The sequence below is a fragment of the Haplochromis burtoni genome, unplaced genomic scaffold, assembly GCF_018398535.1.
Source record: "Haplochromis burtoni strain Fernald_Lab_line unplaced genomic scaffold, NCSU_Asbu1 Contig_1239, whole genome shotgun sequence".
NCBI classification, from domain to species: Eukaryota; Metazoa; Chordata; class Actinopteri; order Cichliformes; family Cichlidae; genus Haplochromis; species Haplochromis burtoni.
Genome location: NW_024583600.1, coordinates 37321 through 42896, shown reverse-complemented (window position 1 = coordinate 42896; position 5576 = coordinate 37321).

Genomic DNA, 5576 nt, shown 5'->3' with positions numbered 1-5576 from the left:
CTATTCTTACTACATACATGCCTGTACACTCATAAACAGCTGATTCAGAAGTTGCTCAGCAGTGCCCTCTTGAGGTACTGCATAGGTGTTGCTAAATGAGAGGACATTAAAATGGGCAACTGTTTCATGTGTAACAAAAAGCATTCTGAGAGCTCCACCAATAGTAAGCATTTTGTATATATTCATTTTGTTTCTTGTGCTCTTTTTAAACTTCAAGAAGTTTGCAGTGCAGTAGAAACAAGTGAAAAGTGCAGGTTTTTGTTATTTGCCCCATTGAAACCCATTTTAATATACTAGATATAATTTTCAGTGCAATTATTACTTGTTTTTATTGTGGCTATAGTAGATGTGTAGCATTAATTTTGTTGTTTAGTAACATTTTTTAAAATGTTCAGTAATAAATATGAAGTGAAAAAAGTTTTTTATCTGAAGTTTATTTTATTTCGAATTGTTTTATATTGAAACAGTCATGACCTGTTAATTTATTAATCGCATAATAAAATAGTTAAATAGATATTTGGAATAACACTCTCTATACGGCTATCTGTTGTCAGCACAAAGTATTGCAGCATGAAACATAGTTCTAATAAATCGCTCTATATAGCATTATTATCACTTTGACCTTCATATCAATCTGCTGATGAGTCTGTTTCTAAGTTATAATGTTTGCTCTTAATTGTTGACAAATAAATCATTATGCTGACCTTGACAAATTTAGTCTATGTAACACAAATTTTAATGGACCGATAACCTGACCCCACTCTACACCTAGTTTTATAAGAAATTATTTTATTGACACACATGCAAATGCTTCCAAAAACATGTCTTCCCTTTGCCAGAGGAAATGAAATAATAACACGAACACATTATAAAAAAAGTCTCACCTTACAGTATTTAGACCTAATTATACATCAGTCACCCACAAAACCTCAAATTGTTGCAAATTAATTCATACCTTTTAATAATAATAATAATGGATTGGATTTATATAGCGCTTTTCAAGGCACCCAAAGCGCTTTACAATTCCACTATTCATTCACTCTCGCATTCACACACTGGTGGAGGCAAGCTACAGTTGTAACCACAGCTGCCCTGGGGCAGACTGACAGAAGCGATGCTGCCATATCGCGCCATCGGCCCCTCTGGCCAACACCAGTAGGCGGTAGGGTAAAGTGTCTTGCCCAAGGACACAACGACCAGGACAGAGAGCCCGGGATCGAACCAGCGACCTTCCGGTTACAGATATGTTTCCCAACCCCCTGAGCCATGGTCTGTGCAGTTGTTGAATGACAAAACCAACACTTCACAATTTTTATCTAGTTATATGAAGCCATTTTAGTCACTTTGTGGATTACAAGGAAAAATAGATCCATCGACCCGCGTTATTTTATGAGACACCCACAGTCCTTTCTTTACCTCTGCTCAGGAATGTCTTTAGAAAAATCTGCCCGTTATCCATCTGCTTACTTGCCTTGCCCACTTTTGCTTACCTGCTGGGAAATAATCTGCTTCACAGAAGTGAATCACTGTCACAGGCAAGGACAAAAGCAGGGTTATAAGAACTTTGTTGCCTGCCTTCTCAGGAAACAGAGCTCAAGCCACAGAGTGCCCAGATCAAAGACTGTGAACCTTTCTGTATCCTTTGTGTCTCACTAACAATTTTAAATCTAGGTGGCATTTCTGTTTGTTCATGAACCTGCAAACACTTATCTTCGAAGAATTTCGGTTATTTCTTTTTCTGCTTGCATACCTTGCAAATCCACCTCTACCCTGCTAAATAAACAATTTCTTTACTGATATTGAAGTTCAGTAAACTTTCTGTCATGTCCTGTGCCAAAATCATTTACATAACCTTGGCAGTTTCTCTCTTATTCACACGTCCTTCTCATAACATAAAAGGCATAGCCTTCAACGTTTAGGCCCCTCTTCTGTGAACCAGCTTCCACTTCAGGTTCAGGACACAGATACCCTCTCTACTTTTAAGGTTAGGGTTAAATCTGTCCCTTTTGATAAAGTCTACAGTTAGGGCTGGATATGGTGACCCTAAATCCACCCTTATTTTTGCTGCATTAGACCTGGGCTGCTGGAGGCTTCTCATGATGTGCTGAGCATTTCTCCTTCTCTTACCTCTTTTTACTCACCATGTGTTTATACACCACTCTGCATTTAAATATCAGTTGTTATTAATTTCTTGCTCTCTTCCACAGCAATTCTTTTGTCCTCTCCCCCACTCTCACCTCTAACTAGTAGCAGCACATGGCTGCACCTCCCTGAACCTGGTTCTGCTGAAGGTTTCTTCCTGTTAAAAAGGCATTTTTCCACGGCTGCCAAAGTGCTTGCTCATAGGTCATCGTCTGACTCTTTCTTGAGGTGACTGTTGTTGTGATTGGTGCTATCTGAATAAAATTTATTTGTTATCTCTCTTGCTGCTACTAGTTTTCATTCTCCTTCTTTCCAGAGCATACCTCCACCTCATTGGGCTCCCTTCATGTGCTCCCTGCTCTTGCTCACAATGTCACCTGCAAATATCAAAGTCTATGGAGATGATGAGCTCATGTCGTAACCAACGTTCCCTCTAATTTTTCATGTGTCTGAGCGAACACACAAACTCCCTGAGCGGTCCCTTGGACCACTGTAAGCAACAGCAGACGTGCGCACTGTGGTCACTGTGGTTGTTCATGACCTGTGCAGTATGTTAACACTATTGGAAGTAAAAATAACTTCAACTCCAATTTTGAAAACACAACTTTCTTTCTTTCTTTTTTTATAAAGCTCTGACTTGTATTATGAGTATGAGTCTGTGGTCTGGGAGAGAGTCCTGTAACTCTCTGTCTGCAAAATACAGTATATAATGACGATTGTTGGGCAATTAATTATATAGTTACTTCTTCAAAAAAGTAACTGAGTTATGCAAACAACAAAGTTTTTTGCAGCTGTTTACCTAAAAATGCAGCCAAGGCGTTTTTTAATTAAATAAATATTTCAAACTATTTACAGAACAATCAGGTGTTCTGCATCAAATCTGATGCCACACAAATTATTTTTGCCACTCCAAAAAATAATTTCTGTCCACTATGAGATAAAGGAGAACAACAGCCTGATACCTGCAGGCCTGACAACAGGAGATGTATCGCTCCTGTAACCAGTGGCGGTCCTAGCCTGTTTAGCGCCCTGGGCGAACACTCCCTGTGCTCCCCCCCCACACACACACACACAAAACATATTAAGGATTGTACATTAGCATAAAACTGTTGTACACACACACACAGACACATATGAAGAGAGAGAGCGTATGCATAGTATGCAAACGGCTACCAAACAGCCATCATAATTCGTCATACAATGAGGACAAATCAACAATTGACAATGACTAATTAATATTAAAATCTGTAACATAATGTATTGTTTGGAGTTTAGTCTGTTACTGTTGCTATTTTTACCATTTCTTCTTGGAGCAACTGTAACGCACATTATTTCCTTAGGAATTAATAAAGTATTCTGATTCTGATTGTTTCAGGATGACGTGCCATTATCCAATGACACATCTGCTTACCTGTATCTTTTGCTCGTTTCTTCTCCTCTTCTTTTCTCTTTTGTCCAAACTGAGCACCTGATGCCTTTGAACTTTTCTTGTCCATCTTCCATTGGTTTTAATTTTGCACTCCAGTATGAACACCCATTCCTCAACCTGAGTATCACCACAAAATAACCTAACAGACCTACACCTTAGTTCACAGATTCACTTTGTCTAAGGTGTATTTCTGAGATTTCACACAACCCAGGATTCAAATCATGAATACATGATGGGCTTGGATTTACATCATTAGAATGAAATGTGCTCTATTTGGACGCAGCCGCCCCCTCCCCTGTGTGTGAGACTTTAAATCATCAAACTGTAAATTATAAATTTTTTTTAAATTGTTATTGATCCCTTTACCCCTGGTCCTAAAGTGTATATTTATTTTCTTACTCTTCTTATATATATTGTTTGTTTACTTGCACTGCTGTAACTGGAGCCTCGTCGTCTCATCTCTCTATATACTGGACTGTATATAGCGGAGATAAAGTTTACTTTGACTTCAGCAGCAAGCAGGTGCACCGAGGGCTCTCGCGCTCTCGCGCTCACTTTTCGTGTATAGAATTTCAAAAAAACACCGGTGCAAATTATAAGTCTGGTGTTTTCGTGTTTGTTGGTTTGTTTTGATTTTGTTTTATTTTGCGAGTTGGTTATTAGATGCTGCTCCAGCCGTTCAGAGAATCCCCTGCCGCCCCGCCCTCTCCTCTCTGCGCTGCAAGCAGCAGGCGCACCTCACAAACGAAGGGCTCCCTTACTCCCAGCAAATGGGCGATAGAAAACCAATCAGTGCCTATGCCATTCCCAATATGTGCTGGCTGACGTCGGGGCAGCATGAGTACAAGCATTTTTCCCCCCCAATGCCCATGATGCCGCCCCCCACCACGATGCCATGTCACCAGTATCTAAAACCACTACTGCCTGTAACACCTGTAACATTCAGCTGTCGCCTCATTGTTCTGACACACACAACAACACTATTGACTACACTACACACTAACTACATAAGATTTACGCTAAACGTCGCAAATCCCTCACATCTCAAAACACCGCCGTCACTCCTAAAACTTCCCCCTTCCCAAACAACTAAATGCCATGTTGCCATATCATTTTTGATTGGTCGACATGATACATTTTTCCACCAATAGGAAAGGGTGGGGTTGTTTTGGTTTTGTTTTTGCTCACAGGTGGAGAGTGCTTTCGCGTGTTTTCCTTATAAAACACAGTTTCTTCCCGCAGTAAATATAAACAGCGATAGTATTCAGGAAGTAAACCAAACATTGAATATATTTTTATCATAACTCTGGTTTTACATGGCCTATCAACACAATTTAAAAACTGTTATAAAGTCCACACTTTTTCCGTCAATTGTTCCGTCTGTCCTGCTCACAACTCCAATGGTTGTACACGTTGTCATTAATGTGGCTTCACTCCACATCAGCCACGCTGCTTTGCTAGCTGCTGTCATAGCCTGTCAACGACGTTGATTAGCTGTGTATATACGGATGTCAATCGCATTATTGGCTGGACTATGGGATAAGGTGGCATCATTCTAATCCCATATGGGAGCAGCCAGTCACTTACCGACTAACACTGCAAAAGAGTATTGTTAAAGTATTAATTTTAATTTCAATTCAGGTTAGATTTTTTTTTGTGCACAACACAGATTTTCTGTGTGCAGAGACTGTGCCAGCAGTGCGCAATTGCGCATGTGCGCAGCTTAGTAGTGATGTGTCGGTTGCGAACAAAACGGCTCTTAGAGCCGGATCTTTGACGTGAACGACGCGAGCCGGCTCTTTATCGCGAGCCCACCCTCTCTCTCTCGCACTTTTTTCCGCTTCACTCTGCATGCGAGCCTTGTGCTTTGCGTTGGGAAGAGGGGGGAGGTTACACTGGCAGTAGCACAGGAACAGAGCGGGAGGGAAAGAGAGCCAGGGACAACAACGTCACATTAGAAAGGTATAGTAATCATCCACAACTATTTTCAGTTGCAGATGATAAA